This window comes from Lontra canadensis, unplaced genomic scaffold (assembly GCF_010015895.1).
Source record: "Lontra canadensis isolate GAN:19392208 unplaced genomic scaffold, GSC_riverotter_1.0 scaffold22, whole genome shotgun sequence".
In the NCBI taxonomy this organism is placed as follows: Eukaryota; Metazoa; Chordata; class Mammalia; order Carnivora; family Mustelidae; genus Lontra; species Lontra canadensis.
The window spans coordinates 22,398,475-22,423,515 of NW_022631016.1; positions in this window are offsets into that span (position 1 = coordinate 22,398,475).

The following is a 25,041-nucleotide window of genomic DNA, read 5'->3' on the forward strand; positions in this document are numbered from 1 at the left end:
CAGGGGTGCTTTGAGTTAACTATTGTCATATATAGACACAGTCTTAAGGACTTCTACTAGGTTTCCTACCACAACAGCCTTTCTTTGGGTCAGGGAGCCAATGTGGTGATCTGGCCAGTTGCTGAGTATATGCATTCTGAGCATATGTGCTCTGGAACAGGAAATAATCAGGCAATGGGCTTGGGGACCTAAACTACAACTCCATTATCATCGGGTTTCTAGAAGCCTTTACTCTGTCTGGTGGATCACACTAATGTTCTGGGTCTTCTGAATTAGTGTCAGTTCAGAGCTGTCATCCAGTAATCACTGAAAGATCTGATGATTTTACTTTCCCCAATGACTGTCATCCCATTAATGGCCATGGTTCCCCTTGGAAAGGCTCAGAAAGATTATCACTATAAATTTGTTTGGGGAATTTAAGATAGTCTCCTGTTCTAGAACAGACTATTTTCTGGATATAGAATTTAGAATAGCATCCATCTTTCATTTTCCTAGATACAACATCACCAACCAGCCATTGCCATAGGTTTCCACAGTGTCCCCAGCTTTATCACGATCTGTCCACTTGTCCCAATTATAATTTTAAGATCTCTTTCTTCCTGAATCAGTGCCCTTGCTTTAACAGAAGACACCCTGCAAAGCAAAATAGAATTTGTATTGTAATTCAGCCACTTGTAAGATTAGACTCTAACTTTCAGAAATCTCAGCCCTGTGCCTAAGGAATAACAGGGTTTCTTTCAGAGGAGATATAGAATTTTTTAGGCCAGTCATGTAGAACTTGAGCAAGGAAATTGAATCTCTGAGATCATTTCCTTTTTTCACGTTGTTCACTTCAATTAGTAGCAACCAGCCAAACGCGTTATATTTATTATTAGTTTGACAAAAATGTTTTGGGGTGCCTGGGTGGCTCAGTTAGCTAAGCACCCAACTCTTAGTTTCACCTCAGGTCATGATCCCAGGGTTGTGGGATAGAATCCTTCATCAGGCTCTATGCTCGGCAGGGAGTCTTCCTGAAGATTCTTTCCCTGCCCCCCTACCCCTCTCAAATAAATTAATGAATTAAAAAAATGTTCTATGGTATCAAATACATGGTCAGCCAGAATTTTGTATCAAGTAAATGTTTATTTTGGAGTATCCAATGGTGATATTTTATGTATATATTTTGCCTACTATGCCAAGGGCTACCAGTACTCTCTTTCCCACTAAAAATAGAATAATTGGCATCTCTAAATCTAATAAAATTAAAGAATCAATTTTGTGTCTCACAAAGCCAATTCAGAAAACTTATCATTAAGATTCTATTCCTCTAGAACTACTCTCAGTACTAAAATCCTTTTCAGTCATGGTTCTCTGAAGAATCAGAATGACTAGGTAATATATACTAAGATATTTACTGTAAAAAAATTGGCTTATACAACTGTGGGAGCTAGGTGTCAAAGTCCACAGGCCATACCATCAGGAAAGGCATCCCTGAGCTTGGGATGTAGGTTGAAAGGGCTGCCCTACTCCTGGGTGGCTCAGATGGTTAAGCACCTGTCTTTGGCTCAGGTCATGATCCCAGGGTCCTGGGATCAAGCCCTGCATTGGGCTCCCTGCTGGACAGGGAGCCTGTTTGTCCCTCTCCCTCTGCCTGCCACTCCCTCTGCTTGTGCTCTCTATCAAATAAATAAATAAAATCAAGAAAGAATGAAAGAAAGAAAGAGAGGGAGAGAGGAAAGAAGGAAGAAAGGAAAGAAGGAAGAAAGGGGTGTCCTTGGCAGAATTTCTCCTTCTTCAAGGAAGCCTCAACTCTGCTTGTAAAACCATTCAACCAAATGAATCATACTCACATTATCCAGAATAAAGGATTGTAATGAAGTGATTATGGAGTTTAATCACATCAACAAGATACCTTCACAGAAACACCAAGTTTTTATCTGAACAACGGAGAATTAAGCCTCAGCAGGCAGATGCATCAAAATGGACATCACATTAACAAAACAAACAAACAAAATTACATATAACTTATAGGCATAGGTCAGAAAATGAAGAAATTTATGTTCCCTGTTAAGGAGTATAGTTTTATCCTATAAAAAATGAGATTAAAAAAATTAAATTTTATCAAGATTTATCAAGATTGATCAAATTTTATCAAGATTTGAGCTTATTTTATAATAATTACTTTGGGTCCATTGTGAAGAATGACAGGAGACTTCTTTAGGAAACGGTCTTATGATACACAGGCAAGAGAGTCACCAGAATGATAGGAGACCAGGAGTGAGTGAGTAACATCACTCATTAAAGTATATGCCGTCAGAGTAAGTAAAATCACTCATTATTCATTTTATTTAATTAAGATTATATAAAATCACATTTCTGGAGTGCCTAGAATATATTCAGAACTAGGAAATTAAGAGTACTAACTTTATAAAAATTCTGCTCTTGTCCACAGGACCTCAAGGTGCAGAGTACTTAACATGTAAAGAGAAGATGGTCAAAAACTGGATATGAAGGGTTGGAGATATGCCTGAAGTGGTATGGGTATGGGGGAGAGATGCCTCTCTGTGTGGACCAGAAGGAGCAATACATGGGAAAAAAAATAAGACAACCTGGAGTGGGAACGCTCTTAAGCAAAATAAACAAAATCAAAGAAATTGAAATTCAATATTTAACTTGAACGCCCAAAGGAATGGAGAAAAAACTAGTAGAGAATAGTGTCACAGAAACTAAAGATGCCATTTTCAAGAATAAATTAATGGACCACAAATTAAAAAGTGCAGTGAGGTTAAGTGAGACGGGAACTGAAAAGGCTTCATTATGTTTTGAAACTAAGTGATAATTTGTAAACTGGGGAAAACACAGTTTTATTAGAAATGTGAAGGGTAGAAGCTCTTGTACAGTAGGTTGAGGAGTTAATGGAGGTCAGAAAAATGACTAATATTTGCAGGCTGTGGAAGTTTGACTTAAAATATATTAGACTGTTAGAGAAGAATAGAGACATGGGGTATTTTTGTTTTGTTTATGGGCAGTAATTTAACACATTTTAGGGTAGGGAAAAATAATCCCATGGTTTGGAAAAGATTAAAAGAGCAGAAAAGTATCCATCCTATCGGTTTCAGATGAGGAATCATGTGGATATGCACAGTGACCTGCGCTGCTCATCCTGTGAAGAGAGAGAAAGTGACAAGGAGGCAGAGAGAAAGTGACAGAGGAGGGGAGTGAAACCAAGGAAGAGCATTAAAATACTTAAAATATAATGTGTCTGGTATATTTCATCAGCAGTTGTACTGTGTTTTTTTCTGGTCAGAGGAAATATGAGAGAAACAGGCAGATGAATAGACTTCTTGCTGCAAAAGAAAGTATGCTATTAATTTCCAGAAAATAAAAGCACAAACAGATGCAATTAGTTTATAAGGTATTATTTTGTGTTTACCCATTCAAAAGGAAGAAATAGATCCATAGAAAACATTAAAATTGCATAAGAATTTTATTTTGAAATAATTTTCCTTTGCAAAAGCAAAGTGTGTGTAAACAATTTAAATACTAAAGTGTTAGAAGGCCAATCAATGTTCTCTGGACCAAAACGGCCACAGAAGGAATTCAATGCAACCAGGCCACAAGTCACAGTTTATGAGTGAAAATTAGATATACACTCACCCTCTCATAGATTTATCTTGGAGGTGAGAATTTGAGATGGGGAGAATATTTTTCCCTTTTAATACAATAAAAGAATAGGGAGAAGGGGAAAGGCATATCACTATTTACATCCTTACTTTTAACTGCATATAATAAATCAGGCTTTTAAAATTTTCCTGCTCTCATTCAATTTAAATAGACCATACCACTGAGGAAGAAGTGAATAAAATAATATATTTTTTTCATACCTTTGGCTAACTTTGAGATTATCTTCACAAGATGACTCTCCACACTTTTCTCATGTGGTAGGCTGGATACTTTCCGACTTGAGGAAAGAGTTATGGAAACAGAGACATGACAGCTGTCAGGTTCTTTGTTCAAATTTAATCAGGAATCAGCCAGAAAGAAATGTCCTAATCCATCAACACCTGCTTGGGATAAACAGTAAACCCACTAGAGACAGAGCCAAATATAGTGACTTAATTAATTGAAAGGTTTTGGCAACACATCAACATGTGATGTTTCAGCTCAAGCTCCGGGACTCAGCTAATGTGGAGGAGAGTCTGAGTGTTAAGTTCTCTCTAAATTTGATATTTAATATATTAGAAGGTTTTTTTTTTTAAATACCAGTTAATTTGGGAAGATTTCAAAGTCCCATGAAAAAATAGAAAAGAAAGCCTTCTTGATTTTTTTATTAAAATGGTATTAATGTCTCTTACAACTTTTAGATGGCAAGTTATTAAAAATATGTGGAGTTTGGTACAGAGCTATACTTGGGTACAAGTGGCATTCTTACATAGCTAATATGGTGCTGATTCAATTGAGGAGTGAGTGCTCTAGGACAAAGCGATGTTAGTAACTTGTTCTGGAATGTGTATGCAATAGCATAAAGAAAATCATTTCACCATTAGTGAAGCCATATGAGTGGAACGTACTGAAGAGGTTGTTTGGGGGCTGACTTTTTTCACTTAACATGCTGCTTTCAAGGTTCATCCATATTGTAGCATATACCATACTTCATTCATTGTTATTGCTCATAATATATTATACCTATAACACTTCTTTTAATTTTAATGTGTTTTTTCAGGTATTGTAATCATTCCGGTTTCTTTATTTTTGATGTTTGCATGATGAAGATTTTTCCATCCTTTTACTTTTAACTTATCTGTATCATTGATTTGTGTCTCTAATAGAAAGCATTTAGTTCAATCTTGCTTTTATTATCCCAGGTGTCTTTTGATTGGGTAGTTTAATCCATTCATATGTAATGCTATTATTGGCTTTTTTTTTTAATAGGCCCTACAATCACCATCCAAAAGACTAGAAAAAAGTTAGTTAAGAAGGAGACATGGATTGAAACACTAATATGAGAGTTATCCAAATCAGAAGCATTTTTTTAAAAATCAGCAGTCTCTGGGAATTAGTTGAAATAACACATAAGCAATCATTTTTACATGATTTACTGATTTACATGATACAAACGTTCATTCTCATAATTTTGGATGGAAGATTTTTCCAAACTAAATCATATTTCCATGTCTTTTAAAGTAAATCATATTGAAAAAAATTTCATCAGTAACTTGCCTCAATAGGAATGGTTAAATAGAATGATACTAAGAATGGGTAGATTCTTTTAGGGACCATCCAAGAACTAAGCACACTTCCTCCTTAACAAGATCCTGACAAATTGAGTAAGAAAGCAGAGACACAAAAGAAAGGCTAAAATATCAACCTTATGATGAATCACTGATAAAGTATCTGATGTCAGTTTGTGTGAGAACCAGTCGGTTCTGCTTTCAGAACCCCAGAATGAGACATGCTTAATAACTCTCTCAACTAGTATTTTCTGTAGAGTTTCAATGCTCTCAGTGGAAAAGACACTGGAGAAAAGGACAAAACTGAATCCAACGTGGTAAAATATTCTTCCCCAATTTACCAATGGGTAACTGCTGGGAAATAATTTTCCATGGATTTTTCATGTACCTGCACAGTTAGGGTCTCCTCAGCAAAGATGTGTTTGAATAACAAACAGTTTTGGAAGTCAGAGGTTCATCCAGAGGAATCTGAGGACATACCTCCCCAGGAACATTCTAAGATAATAATGTTTGTTTAAGATGTTTGTTTTTATCCAAGAGTGATGAATATTCTCTCTCAAGAGCTGAGAAGGGTAGATGTGTTGGCAGCCTCGAGAAAGCTGAGTCTCCTAACATTGGGACTCTGCTCCTGGGTTTCAGCCACCACATGCGTAGGTAATACTTGGCCTTCATCACATAGCCCTTTGGGTATGGGGATCCCATCCATGCAAGACACTGCTCTGAATGTTCTTCTCCCTGTAATAAATGGTCTCTTTCTCTGATCCAGGGATTTTGCATACTTTGTCATAGTTTCTTTTTCTTTCTTCCTTTTTATGTATGAAAATTAAATAAGTTAAGTGTACTCTTCAATCCCTGTCTCCTATTTCCCCCATCTCCCCAACCACTTACCCTCTGGTAACCATCAGTTTTTTTCTCTATAGTTAAATGTCTGTTTCTTGGGACACCTGGTTGGCTCAGCAGGTTAAGCTTCCGACCCTTGATTTCAACTCAGATGGAGCCCAGGGTCCAATCCCACATAGGGTTTCATGTTCAGCACAGAGTTGGCTTGTCCCTCTCCCTCTGCTCCTCCCCCTCTTCTTCTGTCCTTCCCTCTGCTCTCTCTCTCTCTTTCTGAAATAAATAAATAAATAAAATCTTTTTAAAAAAAGTCTGTTTCTTGGTTTTCCCCTCTCTTCCCCCAACTTTATACCTTTGCTTGTTTGTTTTGTTTCTTAAATTAGATCATGTAATATTTTTCTCTTTATTGGATTTCTTTTCCTTAGCGTTATACTCTCTGGCTCTACTCATATTGTTGGAAATGGCGAGATTTAATTATTTTTTAAAATAATTGAATAATATTCATATGTATATCTATATATGATTATATATAGAAGATATATCTTCGATATATATGATATATATAATCATATATATATCTTATCCATTTACGCATCAATGAACACTTGGGCTGCTCTCTCTCTCTCTATATATGACATATATATATATCAGATATATATATATATATATACACACACTTTATCCATTTATGTATCAATGAACACTTGGGCTGATCTCATAGTTTGATTATTGTAAATAATGCTGCAGAAAACAAGGGTGCATGCATCCTTTTGTGTTAGTGTTTTTGTATTTTTTTTTGGACAGATACCCAGTAGTATGATTACTGGATCATAGGGTAGTTCTATTTTTAATTTTCTATCCAAAAACAGCAGAATACACATTCTTTTCAAGTGGAGAAAGTGGAGAATTCTCCATATATATATATGGAGAATATGGAGAATTCATATGGAGAATAGATCACATATTAGGCCATAAAACATCTCATCATTTTTTTTTAAATGCATCTTTTCTGACCACAACATTATGCAACTAGAAATCAACCACAAGAAAAAACCTGGAAAGAGCACAAATATATGGAAGATAAATAACATGCTACTAAACAATGAATGGGTCAACCAAGAAATTAAAATTTACATGGAAGCAAATGACACATAGACACATAGACCAATGGACTAGAACAGAAAACCCAGAAATAAACCCACAATAATATGGTCAATTAATCTTCAACAAAGGAAGAATGAATATCCAATGGGAAAAATACAATTTCTTCAACAAACAGTGTTGGAAAACTGGACAGTTTCATGCAAAAGAATAAAACTGGGCTACTTTTTTTCACCATACACAAAAATAAAGTCAAAAAGGATTAAGGTCCTAAATGTGAGACCTGAAACCATGAGACTCCTTGAAGCAAGCATAGGCAGTAATCTGTTTGACATCAGCCATAGCAACATTTTTCTAGATATCTCTCTCCTAAGGCAAGGGAAATAAACTACTCAGTCTTCATCAAAATAAAAAGCTTCCCATAGTAAAAAAACAACCAACAAAACTGAAAGGTAATCTATAGAATGGGAGAAGATTTTACAAATGATATGTCCTATAAAGAGTTAGTATCCAAAATATATAAAGAATGGATAAAACTCAATACCCAAAAACAAATAATCCAGTTAAAAATGGGCAGGAATATGAACAGACATTTTTTTAAAGAGAATATACAGATGACCAACAGACACATAAAAAGATGCTCAACATTGCTCATCATCAGGGAAATGCAAATTAAAACTACAGTGAGAAAAAAACAAACAAACAAACAAACAAACAAACAAAAACTACAGTGAGATATCACCTCACACTTGTCAGAATGGCTAAAATTAACCCAGGAAACAACAGATGCTGGTGAGGATGCGAAGAGAGGGGAACACCTTTGCACTTTTTTTCTGATGAGGAGTTAGCTGTTAGTTACCTGGCAATTAGCTGTTAGTATTTTGGAATTTCCAAATATATGAACTGTATATTTTCTTTTGCTGCTTTCATGATGTTCTCTGTCTTTAGCTTTCAGTATATTTATTATGATGTGACTGCATAAGAATATCCTTAAATTAATCCTAATTATCATTTATTGAGTTTCTTAAGTGTAAAATATAAAGTTCTTATCATAATCTGGAAAAATTTTACCTATCAGTTTTTCAAATGTTTCATCTACTCTCTTATCTCTCCTCTTACTTCATGCTTCCGTTATTAGTAGGTTGGTGTAAATAAGAGTGTCCTACATTTTTCTGAAGATGTTTGTTTATCTCCATTCTTTTTAATCTCTCTTCTTCAGACTGCATAATTGCTATGGATCTATCTACAGGTTTTCTTGTTCTTTTCCTTATTTTGTCTATGCCAGTTCACATCTGTCAGTTCAGTTGAAGCCCTCTAGTTAGTTTTTCATGTCAATTGCTATGATTTCTAACTGCAAAATCTGCATTTAATCCATTTTATTTTACATATTTTATTGATATACTTTTGATGAGACACTGTCATTAAACCTTCCTTAACGTTTTTAAGCATTTTTTTCCTTTGAAATTTTACGATAGCTACTTTGAAGTCTTTGCTAAATCCAAACTATTTTGAAGTCTTTGCTGGGTCCCTCATGGGCAGTTTCTGTTGTTGTTGTTTTGTTGTTGTTTTTTTTTTTTCTGTATATTCAGTGTGGTTTTTTGTTGTTGTTGTTAGTTTGCTTATTTATTCTCTCATAACTTTTTATTAGCGTTTGAATATTTTAGATAATATATTGTAACAATTCTGGTCTGATACCAGCACCACCCCTACCCTCCACAAGAGTTTGTTGATGTTTGTTATTATTTTATGTCCTTTTTTTTTTCCCCTAGCAGTATGCAAACTTGAATTTCAGTCCTTAGAGGTCACAACCTTGCACATAGTCACCTGGGACAGCACAATTTCCCCAGTGTTGCCTTTGAATGTATCTATCTCTGATATATCTGTTAATGGACCTACTCCTGTTGGTATCACATCCAGCTATTAGACTCCACTAATTGCCAGCTGATTTCTCTATTGTTTTTGACAATGCCCTCAGGTATAAATTGTTGCACAGTCTGATCAAATTAAATTAGGCTCTCTTTTCAAGAGCTGTCATTAGCAATCTCTTTTTCCCTAGTTCTCTGTGGTAAATTTATTTAGTTTATGTAGAGTTTAGCTTGTTGCCTCATGAAGTTACCAGCCTTCTCATAATTTCTTACCACCGAAATCTCCATTGTGTTCTGAGGTACTTTTGAGCTTGATCTTTCCCAAACCCTGTTCCAAATAGAGTCAGTTCTTTTGAGACTGCTTCAGAGAATCCCCCTGGGCAAAAATCCTGTACTGGTGCCTCAGACCTGAACATGGATATAGTGGCCTACTTTTCCTGGAATGACACCCCTTCCATAAAAGTGGGACTACTCAGCAAAGGCAGTAGCCTATGGTGTTTGGGGCTTGCCTTTCCAGCCTTGAAATCTCAAACCCTACTATTGGACTGCAGAGAATTGGGCCCCCATACTCTCAGCCTGACACAGGTGAAGTGGAGCTTCAACATTACAACTGTGTCTAGACAGAAGTAGAAAACTTCAGCTTTCTCAACTGTTCTTGTCTGGCACAGAGCTTCTGCAAAGTGAAGTGGGGGTGGATGAAAAATGCTGGTGGTACGTTCCTCTGGAAAGTTACTGTAGTCCTTGGCCAGTTTCTTGAGGTATAAGAAGCCCTGTGATCTTGGCTGTACATGCAAGAGTAGAAATTTCTGTCATTCTGAGTTTGTGGATAGAGGAGAGAGTCATGGCTCCAATACCATAGATTTTCATTGTTCTTACCAAAATTTGTTAGATTTCCTTGATAAATGCTTTTTCATTTACTGTATGCCCTTAGGATAATTTCCGGAGACAAAAATTGTGGTAATTTACAATTCTCACCCATTATATTTATTTCACTAGGGTGTGCATATACAGAAATTTTTATGACATCATTCCAAAAACACTTGTGAAGCTTTCATAAGATTTAAAAATGCATTAAAGCAGTTTACTTGAGTGAAGGATATTTACTGATTTTTAAACATCATATAAAACGAGATTGTGATTTAAAAAAAAAAAAGATTGATTTATTTACTTGAGAGGGAGAGCAAGAATCTCAAATATGCTCCCTGCTGAATGGCAGAGCCTGATGTGGGGCTAGATCTCACAACCCATGAGATCATGACCTTAGTAGAAACCAAGTGTTGGATGGTTAACTAACTGAGTTACTCAGGTACCCCAAGATTTTCATTTTTTTTTATTGTTGTATCCAAGTTGCTAGTAATCTGCCAATTCTGTACTACATGGAGTGAGGGTCAGAAAATGCCTCACCTAGAAAATGGCACCTGTCTTCCTGTGTTACTCTCAGCTTTTCTGTTGAATAGTTTGTGAAAAGATAAGTGTAATTCTACAGACGCTTCTATATCCCTAGGATGAAGGATACAAATGGTCCCCAACAAATACATAGAGCATTTAAAGAAGATATCTTCTGAGACATGAAAACTGCATTATTTTATTGAGTTATTTTATTAAAATATTTAAGAATTGACCTTATACTACTATATACAATCTTTCTAGTATTCCCAAAGTAAATCTATATAAAATATCTATTTAGTTTATTGAAATTCTATTCATAAAATGTAATGACTAATTCTGTATCACTAGTGGGATATAATTTTGTGCTATCTACAAATTTAGAGGACATAAATCTAAGCACATTATTACACAGATTGGTAAACTGAGGTTCACAAAAATGAATTATTTTGCTTAAAGTGACATAACTAGTTAGTAACTGAAAATATGAGCTCATGAATCTGGGTTATGTTCTTCTTCCACTTCATCATTCTGCTTTACCAAAATGTAGAACCACTTCTCTTTCCAAAGAACAAAAAATAATTCTGTCATTGTTGCCTTTTAGAGAATATATGGATGGCACTTGGTCTAATTTGTGGGCCAAAGACAGTAATCCATCATTAAAAGAAAAGAATCATTTAGCTTCATGCGATACACATATAGTGATCAATAGCTACTAGCTACTTTCTTTCTTTCACTTTTATTGCCCAGAGAATTACTAGAGAAGTCAAAAGATTGTAAATTATTGGAAGAAGAGGAGGGACACACCATTCTGCATCTCTTGGTAGTTTATGATGGTATACTATATAACTGTGATTGGTGAGTTTGAGGGGAATTTAAGAAGGAGTAATTAAGTGCTTATGTGCCACTGCCTTTTAAAAGAATCTGGAGGTAAGAATTTGGCTATAACTATATTTTCTTTATAGATTTATCCTTGTAGACACAACAGTGACTGCCCTATAATAGTTTAATAATATAATTTGTTAAATTATATAATGTGTTGAAATGTTTATATAATTTAGTATATCTGTACCCTGTTGCTTTCTTCATCTTAAGATGGAGAATCTTAATTTCTTATCCAAATTGAATTTTTAAAAAATCTATTAATAACAATTCAGTTCCATGTTACTCTTGCATAATATATCTTGTTAGTCCTCCTCATACACATGCTTGGACTTTTGTCCTCCCAGTAACACAGCATTAAACATCTCCTTTACTTTGTTTTCCAAGTCCATTAAGTACCCTTCCTTTTTTTTTTTTCTTTTTTTTTCAGTGTTCCAAGATTATTTGTTTATGGACCACACCCAGTGCTTCCTACCACACCTCATGTTTAGGATAAATGCCAAAGTTACAAATGGTTTTCACTGCTCTACAACATATTTGTTGAGTAAAATCACTTTTGCAACAAGATCAATACAATGGGTGGAAATATTCCTGGAAGTCAGAAATGAATGTGAACTACATAAATATATAACACTAAATCCAAACTTGATGTGTCTTTTAGCCATCTGCGCTTTATATAGATATCAAAAATGCTTGCGACCATTTCAACACCATCTGATACCAGGAAATAGTGACTGTGGGGGAAAACATTGACAGAGAGAAATAACAATGTTAGTTAATTGCAGATTAAAATAAGTCATCTAAAATTTTTTACAAAAACCCCAGGCCCACGTGAAGACATTATTATGTTACTCATGGATCCAGACAAGAGAGTGGTCTTAAAACTTAATTTGTGTTAGCTTCCTGGTAAACCTCTTTTGTTTTGTTTTGTTTTGTTTGTTTTTGTTCTTGTTTTCTGCTTCTATTTCTTCCTGACACATTGGAAGAAACAGATCTCTGTCTCATCTGAACCCATCCTATGGAGGATGGAGTCTATCTTCTTTCATCTACTCTTGGATTCTGGCTTCTTCAATTGTTTCCAATCTTACTATATAACCATTCATTCTATTGTTTAGTGAAACAATGTATGTACTATTCATATATTGTATCATTTCCTCAACTATATTTTCCAATGTCTTCTGTTGCTAGCAAAAAAAAAAAAAAAAGAAAAGAAAAGAAAAAGGAAAAGGAAAAGGAAAATCTTAAGTCTCTATAAGGGTTTATAAAAGCTTGTGCATGATAATTGGTTTGTCCTTTCCCGACAACCAAATCTAATTAACATATCCCTTATCAACTATTCCACTCACATTAGTCTTATTATAGTCCTTGAAAACTCTACACATGTTCCAGTTCCTGGGTTTCCATACTTTTTTTTTCTTCCACATCCCATGAAAGCTTTCCCCAGTTATTTACAAAGCAGGCTTCCACCTGTAGTTTATATTTATGCCTGCATGTCCACGAGGCAAAGCTTTCTCTGAGCACTCCACCTTCATTATCTTCTACACATTTATTTTAAATAATGCTTATCACAAATTAAAGTGACCTAAGTAGATAATTTCCAATATACTTAAATATATATATTTATATGTGAATATAGAATAGACTCTGTCGGCACCTTATAGTTGTGACTTGAACGAATAATTAATAAATTGCTAAGGCTATTTAGAAGATGAATGGTTAGAAAAAAGATGTACTACTTGGAGAAAATGAGTTGGAAAATGTTAACATAGTTGAGAAAATACTGGAGTTTTAAGGCAAAGGGAAGGAGAAATGGATCCTATAAAGGGTATGTATAAATGTACTCGATTTTTAAAATGGTGATTAAATATACATAACAAAATTTGCTATCTTCACCATTTTTAAGTTCAATAGTGTTAAATACACACACACACACACACACACACACACACACACATATATATAATATATGGTTGTTTAGAACTCTTTTCATCTTGCAAAACTGAACCTCACTACTCATAAATATCAACTTTTGATCCCCCCATCACCTTAGCGTCTGGCAACCACTATTGTTCTGTCTGTGAATTTGAAATGTAAGTGGAATCATGGAGTATTTGTCTTTCTATGACTGTCTCTTTTCACTTAGCATAATGTCCTCAAGGGTTATTTATATTATAGCATGTGTCAGAACATCCTTTTCTTTTAAGGTTGAATAATATTCCACTGGGCATTGTGAATAATGCTGCTATGAATATGGGTATACAAATATATTAAGAGATACTGCTTTCAATATTTTTGAGAGATCATATGGTAATTTTCATTCTATTTTGTAATACTGAAATTGTATATAACAATGTGCTGAACTCACCAATTACAATAATTTTATGCAAAAGATTCTTTTGGATTTTTTTACACAATCATATCATCTGAGAATAAAATAACCTTTTTTTCTTATTTTCCAATTAATATTCTTTTTTTGTTGTTGTTAACATATTAATGTGCTGACATCCAGTGCAATTTTTAATAAAATTGATGGGAAATAGAATATCTTTTCTTTTTTCCCCTCAACATCTAAGGGAATGCTTTCTTTCTTTCTTTCTTTTTTTTAAGATTTTATTTATTTATTTGACAGATCACAAGTAGGCAGAGAGGCAGGAGGAGCAAGGGGGAAGCAGGCTCCCTACTGAGCAGAGAGCTTGATGCTGGGCCTGATCCCAGGACCCTGAGATCATGACCTGAGCCAAAGACAGAGGGTTAACACACTGAGCCACCCAAGTGCCCCTATGCTTTCAATGTATTACTATAGTTAAAAAAAAAATTATGTATTATTTGAGAGAATGAGAGAACAGTGGGAGGCGCACAGAGAGAGGGAGAGAAATCTTCAAGCATACTCCCCACTGAGCTCAAAACCTAAACTGGGGCTCGATCCCAGGACTGTGAGATTATGACCGGAGCCAAAATCAAGAGTCAGATGTTTAATGACTGTGCCACCCAGGCACCCCAACATAGTTTTATTGTACATATCTTTATTAGTTTATAAAAGTCAACTTTTAATCCTAATTTCTTATTCTTTTCCCCCTAAAAAGTATATTGTGCTTTATAAAAAGACTTTTTCTCTGCATTTATTATAATAATTATATGATATGTTTCTTAATTCAATAAAATGATAAATTTTAAGGATTCACTTTTGAATTTCAAGCAAAACTTGCATAAAAATCAAATTGGATTTCTCATAAAAATCAAACTGGATCAATATTTTTAAAAGTTTATTTCTAGATGGTTTTATTCAAAATTTTTTATTATATGTATTTCCCTTCCTTCCTTCCTTCTTTCTTTCCTTCCCTCCTTCCTTCTGGTACAATGTTGAATAGGTTTAGCCATCCTTTCCTTTTTTTTTTTCAATCATACAATGAAAACCTTTAGTCATTTTTCATTAGGCATGATGTTAAAAGTAGATTTCTTTTATAGTCAAGTATATCCCCTCCTAATCCTTGTTTAATGAATGTTTATATTGTGCATGGATGTTGCATTTTTGCAAAATGCTTTTATGTGTCACTTGATATAAGTTCCTGGAATAAACCACTCTAAGTTATGGTATATTCATTTTATATACTGTTAGATTAAATTTGCTAATATGTTTTGAGGAATTTTGCATGCATGTTCATGAAAGACATTAATCTGCTCTTTTCTTTTTTCTGCTATCTTTCTCTGATTTTCAAATTAGGGTAATACCAGCCTCATTAGATAGCCTGTAAAATGTTTTGATCTTCTATATTCTGAAAGGAGTTTTAAAGAATTGGTGTTATTTTTTATTTGAATGTTTGGTAGAATTTTCCAGTAAAACCATCTGGACCTGAACTTCTACAATTTTTTTTTAATTATAATTTCAAATTCTTAATAAGAGACTATAGAAATGAGCTATTTCATCTTGAATAAGTTTTAGTATTTTGTAGATTTGAAGATACTTGTCTGTTTCATCTATGATACCAAAATTATGTATGTAGGTTTCTTCACAATATTCCCTCATTCTCTTGATGTCTACGGTATCTTTAGTAATACCCTCCCTTTCATTCCTGATGTTGGTCATATGATGTTGGTCATTCTCTTTATATCGTCAGTCTTGCTAAGCACTTATCAATTGTATTGACCTCTATTAAAAGAAAAATACTGGGTATTTTGTTTTTCTTTAATGCAGTTTCATTTTCTAATTTTACTGAATTAGCATATATTTATAATATCCTTTATTTTGCCTTTGGTTTATTTTGCTCAAACTTTTATGCTTCTTTAGAAGGAGAAGATTTTATTTTATTTTATTTTTTAAGATTTTATTTATTTATTTGACAGAGATCACAGGTAGGCAGAGAGGCAAGCAGAGAGAGAGGAGGAAGCAGGCTCCCTGCTGAGCAGAAAGCCCAATGGTGGGCTCAATCCCAGGATCCTGGGATCATGACCTGAGCCGAAGGCAGAGGCTTAACCCACTGAGTCACCCAGGCACCACGAGAAGATTTTATTTTTGACTCTTCTTCAAATCAGTGATGAGCTAAGGAGTTCATAAAAAATTTTTTTAGTGAGATCAGTTTCTGAGACTTTCCCTTCCTTAGATCTCTCTAGTAATTTTTAGTTCCCATGGTTCCATATTTTACTCTTCTGATCATAAAGGTAGAGCTTGAGTTATTTTGCTCTGCCATTCACCTCAGCAACTAAGACTCTATTCAGTAAGTGATAGAAGGTCAGTGAGAAAAGAAAAGCAGCAGAGGTTGGCTTCATCCTCCTGGACTACCACCCAAAATATTGAAGATGTTTCTAGTCCCTCTAAATTTTGATTTCTGCAGGATCCCACTGACATAGCCACTGACATAGCTACAAGTTTATTAGGAAACTGATTCCCAGACAATAGAGCAAATGAAAAACCAACTAACCAAACAAGAAATAGAATGAATGATTTCTGTATAATCTCTGATGTTAGGAGTTCTCTTTCCCATTCTACAAGGGGAAACTTGGAGAAATCAGGGACAATCATTTCTGGAAATTAGAAAGCAGATATAGTCAAAATTTGAATCATGTTGAGTATTTATCTCTAACATAAATACAGTAAATATAAGGAAGACATATTGAAACTTGAAAGAAAAAATAGAAAACAAAATAAACAAATGCATCATAAAGTGGTCTAAGAATAATTTCAAAAGTGGGTATGTCTTTAAACGGTTAATAGATATGTGACATTAATGTCTAAAAATGACATTCAACTTCTTTTTTTTTAATCATTTTTTTAATTTATTTTCAGCATAACAGTATTCATTGTTTTTGTACCACACCCAGTGCTCCATGCAGTCTGTGCCCTCTCCAATACCCACCACCTGGTTCCCCCAGCCTCCCACCCCCCCACCTCTTCAAACCCTTCAGATTGTTTTTCAGAGTCCATAGTCTCTCATTGTTCACCTCCCCTTCCAATTTCCCCCAACTGCCTTCTCCTAACTCCCCATGTCCTCCATGCTATTTGTTATGCTCCAAAAATAAGTGAAACCATATGATAATTGACTCTCTCTGCTTGACTTATTTCACTCAGCATAATCTCTTCCAGTCCCGTCCATGTTGCTACAAAAGTTGGGTATTCATCCTTTCTGATGGAGGCATAATACTCCATAGTGTATATGGACCACATCTTCCTTATCCATTCGTCCGTTGAAGGACATCTTGGTTCTTTCCACAGTTTGGCAACCGTTGCCATTGCTGCTATAAACATTGGGGTACAGATGGTCCTTCTTTTCACTACATCTGTGTCTTTGGGGTATATACCCAGTAGTGCAATTGCAGGGTCATAGGGAAGTTCTATTTTTTTTTTTTATAAATTTTATTTTTTTTAAACATATAATATATTTTTATCTCCAGGGGTACATGTCTGTGAATCTCTAGGTTTACACATTTCACAGCACTCACCATAGCACATACCCTCCCCAATGTCCATAACCCCACCCCGCCTCCCAACCACCCTCCCCCCAGCAACCCTCAGTTTGTTTTGTGAGATTAAGAGTCACTTATGGTTTGTCTCCCTCCCGATCCCATCTTCTTTCATTTACTCTTCTCCTACCCCCTTAACCTCCCATGTGGGAAGTCCTATTTTTAATTTCTTGAGGAATTTCCACACTGTTTTCCAAAGAGGCTGCACCAACTTGCATTCCCACCAACAGTGTAGGAAGGTTCCCCTTTCTCCACATCCCCTCCAACACATGTTGTTTCCTGTCTTGCTAATTTTGGCCATTCTAACTGGTGTAAGGTGATACAAAAGATCTCAATGTGAGACAGGAATCCATCAGAATCCTAGAGGAGAACATAGGCAGTAATCTCTTCAATATCAGCCACAGCAACTTCTTTCAAGATATGTCTCCAAAGGCAAAGGAAATAAAAGCCAAAATAAACTTTTGGGACTTCATCAAAATCAAAAGCTTCAGCACAGCAAAGGAAACGGTCAAGAAAACAAAGAGGCAACCCACGGAATGGGAGAAGATATTTGCAAATGACAGTACAGACAAAAGATTGATATCCAGGATCTATAAAGAACTCCTCAAACTCAACACACACAAAACAGATAATCATATCAAAAAATGGGCAGAACATATGAACAGACACTTCTCCAATGAAGACATACAAATGGCTATCAGACACATGAAAAAATGTTCATCATCACTAGCCATCAGGGAGATTCAAATTAAAACCACATTGAGATATCACCTTACACCAGTTAGAATGACATTCAACTTCTCCTTAACTAGTGCCCCACATTCCAGACACATACAAGAGGAAATGCAATCCTAGCATATTATAATTTTCAGCATAGAAAAAATGTGTGTTAAGTCAAGGCACTTTACTGTTGTGGGTTTAAAATTTTAGTTTCCTTTGATGAAGAAAAACAGAAGACTTATTTGTAAAGCAAAACTGGACAACTTTGAAATCATAAAAATAAAAATGCATTGAATTTAGAGCCCAGTGTGGTAAGGGATTATAAGATCAGGAAAGGTATAAAAAGGGTTGATATATATGAATTTGGTATAAAAGTATCATCAGATTTGTAAAAAAATGGAATGATGCAAATCATATCAGAAATAAATTTAAACTATCATCAACAGAGAAAAGTACAAACTCAAACAAGAAAAACTGTTAATGTTGTGAAAGAAACCTTTGAAACCTAAGATATTCTCCTTAACTTAATAGACAATTACAACGATATAATTTGCAATTTTTAAATTAACACCTGAATGTCAAAAATGCATAGCACCTCAATATACAAAGAGTTCACTCCTAATAAAATCCAAAAACCAAAAATCAAAACCAAACCAAACAGAAAAAAAAAAAAAATCCTTAGCCACTAACAAGACATTTCAATGATTTACTAATGGAAGCAAATATCCTGAGGTGAAATAGATATGGATATGAAAATGAAAGTAGCTCATTTATAATTATGGTAAAAAATAATGGGAAGATATAATATCTAACTATACCACTGAAAATGCTGAATTTCAAAAATCACTATAATCTCTTACAATCATTTTCAGAAAAAAATAAATGTAGATACTTATAAGAGAAAGTGTAAATGAAGCTATGTCCTTAGAGGTCTTAACTCAACAAACCACAGCCATAAAATGCAGTAATAGAAACAAAAATAACAATACCACCACCACCAATAAAAACTTGTTGAATAGTTCAGAACTTTGGGGAGAAAAAAAATTTCTGAGATGCTTAGCAAGTAGAAATCCACCATTCTTAATGATTTCTTAAAAAATATTATCAAGCCATATCTGGTTAAATTAGAGATGAATAAAAATAATCACAAATGGGAAATTTTAGATTTAAAAAGACCAAGCTATGATAGCAGCCCTCTTAGGCTACAAGACAAATATGCATAGGGTTGAGTAGAGGGAGTGAAGCATAGAAATATCATAGAAGTTGAGGTGCTCCAAAGGCTCAAGTGCGCTGTCATACCTCAACTCGTTCACTGTGCTTGGGACTGGTGTCTTCAGGAATCTCACCTTCTCCAAATTCTGCATCTGCTCCAAATTCTGCCTCTCCTTAGTGCTGCAGCTGGACTTTAGTTCCACCAGATCCCTTGTATAGCTTCCTCAACTCCTAGGCAAGGTTCATATATGGTTCTGTGGTAGAACACACCAGATCTTCTGCAACTTGCAGGCATCAAAGAGGTTGAAGGATAGAAGTGATCAAAGGAAAACATGGGTTCCAATTAATTTGGTGGATTTCAGCTCACCCTGGAGGGGTCCAGTTTGCCTGGCTACCCACTTGTATGTTCATCTTTCCTTCCTGACAGCCAGATCTGCTCACTTCAGGACCTGTAGTAGATGCTATGTTAACAGATTTATATGGTGGACGTAACTCAGTCTCACAAGTGTGTAAGATCATATCAGCATAATATATCCCTTTTATCACTCATACTGGCTTTGCTTCTTTGATGAAACCCTGAAAGATATATTTTCCTAAAGTCGAATGGCAATATCATTGTTCTTGGATACAAAGAATATAATAATGGTTTATCTAATAATAATAATAATAATAATAATAAACTATCCAAATTCCCAGAATAAGCTAACAGAAAGCATACAGCAGGAGAGAATATAGTGGTAAGATCTAAAATAAATTTCCTCAATTTATATGGAGAAAGAATAACATGTAAATAAGAATAATAAAAATGATTATCTAAACCATCAGTCATGTAAGGTTTCTGAAGAAGTACAATCTTCCGTACCAAGAGAGCTTGGAGAAATCTTTCTGGTGTTTTGACTAGAACTGAAGAGAGACTAGAGAACATTTCAGTAAGATGATTTGCATAAGGAAAAAAAAAGATGGCTTGGGTTGGTTAAGAATGCTATTTTTTTTAATAGTAGGGAATAAGATCTCCTGGTTTACATTCATAGTGCTTCAGCAAGACAGATTTGTGGTATGGCAATGTTTTCACTGGTATCAAGTAATCCATTCTGGGTTGATGAAAAACACAGAGTTGCATATATATATATATATCTGAAGAAACACAACAACACATCAAGTAGTGTACTTTGAAAATTTCAACATAATTTTTTCTGAAATTTAATGAACTAACTTTCCCCAGCAAAAAAATGCAATATGCTCAATAGAAGAAGAAGGAGGAATTTTGGTATTTTATCAGCTTTGACTTTAAAAGCTACGAATACTCCATGCAAATGACATTATTTCCTGACACTAATTCCTCGATCCAAATTAAAAAAAAAAATGGCATATCTATTCCTTGATACTTTTACTCATCTTTCAATAGAGAAGTCTTTAAGAAATATATTCTGCTTACTTTGTTAACAGATGAAATATTTAAATTTTAAATTTTCATTTGTTGTTGCCTTTGAGTTAAATGTGTGTGGATAGTTTCAATAAGAAATGTGGTGAGCAATATTTTGGCTCCTCACAGATAAGAGAAGCTCATACCTAAATCCTTCTTATAAACTAAGTTGAATTGTAAAAATACTAGGAAAATACACTTGACTGTAGATGTCTATGGGTAAACTAGCATAAGACAGAGGAGAGTAGAAGAAATAAATTCCAATTAGTATAAAGAGCCAACCTTAGGGATGAGATAAAATGAGTCCAGGGTTTATACACTAACAAAAAGAAATAATGACACACGAATGAGTGAAAAAATCTGCTTCTTAAAATGGTTATTGAGCTGCAGTAAGTTTAGAGCTAAACGGCATTGAGATCAAAGTGAAGAGTTTCAGAAAATTCAACATCAATTTGCACCATTTTTGTCAGCTGTAAAATCATATGGCAATCAAAACTTATCTAAAATAGTTCTTTTTTTAATCAATCACAGAAAATTTAACTTGCAATGGGCTTTTTGATTTAACAACTTCAGTTATGGTTGTTAGATATATAAAATATAACTTAATAATGAAACATAGGAAACAGGGAATCCAGTGTTTAAATCTAATTTTTAAAAAGTTAAAAGTATGATTCTTATACAAGTATGCTATGAACATGTGTCAAACATTTATCCACTCTCCAATAAGGAAATCTAGAAAATGATAAAGCTGATTCAAAGAACATTTTGAGAAACTGGGCATTAATAGTTTGAAAAAATATTAAAAGATGTTAAAATAATATAGCTAAGATAGATATAAAACTAGTAAACATCCTTGAGGGCAATAAAACCCTAAATTCTGGGGTTGTCTTCTGTATCAAGCATAAATCTCCATGTTAGCATGCACTTTGCGTTGTCTGGCTTTAACCCAATAACACACCACAGGTTCCTTCTCGTAGATAATTAAATTATCATAAGGGGTTCTTGTTAAACAATACCTGGTATGACTTTGAAATCATACTGCACATTATTTTGCCTTATTTTCAAATTTTGGATATTTTTCTTTGTAGTTCATTAATAACAAAAGGTACTGGGCAGGACATTTTAATTATTATAATAAATATAATGAAACTATTTGAGTTTACATATAATTAAAACTGAAATTACTTACAACTAATGATAATACATACACAAAACTAAATTATAAATTATCAAATAACTTAAATTTCTGTCTTTATTTAATAAAAAAAGTTATGCATTATTTGATCTTGTTTTATGATGACCATTCCATTCCTATATCATATTCTTTACTTACAGAAACCTAGGTGGTGGTTTTAAAAAGTAAGTTAATACCAACTTTGTAAATGGTTGCAATGTTAACCGTTGCTTTTTATTGTTATCTTGATTCTCGTTAAATATTCATTTATAATTCAGTTGTGTTTTTGTCAGTTTAGTTTTTTTAGTGTTTGTTTTGTTTGTTTGTTTGTTTGAATTAACCTAAAGATCATATGTCAAGAAAAAGAATAGTGACAAAAGAATTGTCAAGAAAAAGAATAGAAGTGTGTTAAAAAGGGATAGAGACAGAAACTAAGGTATGTTCCTATAGAAGATAAACTTTTAAGTCAGAAATAATTGGTATTGAAGATGCCAAAAGAATATTAATCTAGGCTTGAACATATGGATATAATGGTTAATAATTTTACAACCCAATTGTAGACATTAGCATAGCTTCACTTGAAGCCAGTTTTGTAAGTTATTTAACAGTAAATATAAAGTTGATTTTTAAAGGATTAATTTGGGAAGCTAAGCAGTTTCAGCTATAGCATTTGACATCTGCTGCTTAGCAAGTAATAGCATTAATAAAGGAATGCAATTTTCTACAATGAATGTAGTGGATGGTCTAGTAAATCACTGGATAACTATACCCATCAATCTTTTCTTGCTCAAGGCTGGGGCATGACTGAAAACAAGAAAGAAAAAGAAAATAAACAGAAGGCTTTTCAAGGGAGTGAAACATACAAGTGAAGTAAATTTTCCTATTTGGATAGAAGACAAATGTTTCCAAGTCAGGAAAAACTACTCATTCTGAAACCATAGACTTTGGTCCGTTTTCCATTCTTCTTCATAGTGGAACACTTTAGATTGTGACTCTGCGAATTGATACCCAAGGCTAAAAGCAAAAGGAAACATTTGCTCTCAAATGTCTTTGTGTGTCTTAAATTTTATCGCTGCCGGATTATAGGAGATGGATATCATAGCCACACCCATGTCAGGGCAAGAAAGACGTGATAATGTCTCCAAGTAACATTAGTTCACAGGCTGAAGACAGATCAGTTTAGAGACTAGCTAGCACAGAAAACACACCAAAGACAACAGTAGAACCAACATGAGTGAGAAACACTCCTTCCACACGTCCTATTTAGAGAATCTTAAGAATTTAAGTTGGGAACCATAATGTTGGGAAATTTTTAGCAATCTTTATATACACAGCTCCCTTGCTATGAAAGACTGAGCTAAGGGACTACATTATGTTATGAATTCTCATTAATTCCTTAACAGCGTATGTTAAATTCATATAAAATGGTTTGAAAACAAGATAGATTAGCATGCATTAAATATCCATAATAATATTCAAAATTGTCAAAGAGATATTATGAAATAATGATGACATATGAAAAAGTTCAGAGAATTTCCCTGGTGTCAGTAAATAAATCTCAGTTTTTAAGGTTCATGGGCTCCAATTAAAATGTTATTCAAAGGAACCAAAGTGTCAAGTTCAATAGAAATAAGAAAAAAAGATTAATCATGGCAGAAAAAAGCATTTTCTTACATTTGAATAAATATTTCTGCAAAATCTTAATAATATGTCACTTTCTATTAATGGAATTTTATTTTGCTACAGAATAATAAGTTAACTGATTAGATCTCCTTGAACCATGTATAGAATAACAACCACTTTGTTATGTATGTATATTTCATGATTCTTCCCTCAATATCAGTAACATTTTAAAAATGAATTATAAAAAACAACAAAGTAATTATCTCAAATAAAAAAATGATCTCTACATTAAAAGTGCAAACAGTTTGAGGTAGGGAGAAACAATCTTGAAATGAGCTTGTTTGCCATTTTAATTATTTCTCTATAAAGTGGCCTCCTATGGTCAAAAGAAATCAGAATTTTATTCAAACAAATCAATGAACAGTCGTTTATATATTTTCTAAGTGATCACTTAAGTTTATGTTTGTCTCACGCCCTTCTTTCTTATTTATAATCACAGAAAAGTTAAGCAGTTTGTGGGTGGTCCCAGAAAAGTCACTTTTTATTGCACTTGAATTTCCATTCTTCGGATTTACACCGTTTCTCCGTTCTAACTCACTAGTCCTTCAGCCTCCTGCAGGTGGTATCAGGTTCTTCACTGGTGTATCAGGTTTACCGAAGAGTGTGGGATATACGGACCGTGATCAAGTGGAACAGAAGAGCAGTGCAGTCGTCTTTGCAGGGAGGTATCATTAACTCAATTAACGTGAAACTCCCTGACCTTCGCGAGACTACCAAAAATCTTAAGAAAATCAACGTTCGGGTTCTTAAACTCAACAGTCTTCCTTAAAACTTCCCTTTATGGGAACTCATTTGCTGATCTTTCTACCTACAATTTTACAATTGTCCATTCTAACATATTTCTGGTATATTTGGAATCTTACCCTGGGACAATCACCTGAGGGTAAAAAAGGCCAGCATACCAAACAGAGGGACATTTAAAATATATGTTTTAACTGATAAAGTTATTGAAAAAAATGGGAAATGCCAAGTCTTGCACCATTCCTTTTAAAACTAGTCCATTTTTGTTGTTGATGTTCTGAGCATAATGGATGGAAAACAAAAATTCAGTTCTCACCTAGTAGCTTATTAAAAATAAATTTTATTGGAGTGCCTGGGTGGCTCAGTGGGTTAAGCCTCTGCCTTCAGCTCAGGTCCTGATCTCAGGGTCCTGGGATCCAGCCCCACATCGGGCTCTCTGCACAGCAGGGAGCCTGCTTCCCCCTCTCTCTCTGCCTGCTTCTCTGCCTACTTGTGATCTCTCTCTTTGTCTGTAAAAAATAAATAAATAAATAAATAAATAAATAAATAAATAAATTTTATTATAAGTCACTTTTGTCATGTTAAGTCAGGAAGTGTACAAGGAGTTGAGTGACATCACTATAAAAAAATTGCCACTTCCATTTACTTTTTTATATCAATAAATTTTCTGAATCCAGAGCTGTAAAAATGAAGACTCTTGGACAATATTTCATTCCAGCAAGTATTAGTATCTCTGTGTGTACATAATAATTTGATAAGCATCTTCTATCAAGTTAAGGAATATATAAACCATAATAATATTTTAATAAATATCAAAAGTTAAATATATACATGTACACATTGTTTTGGTAA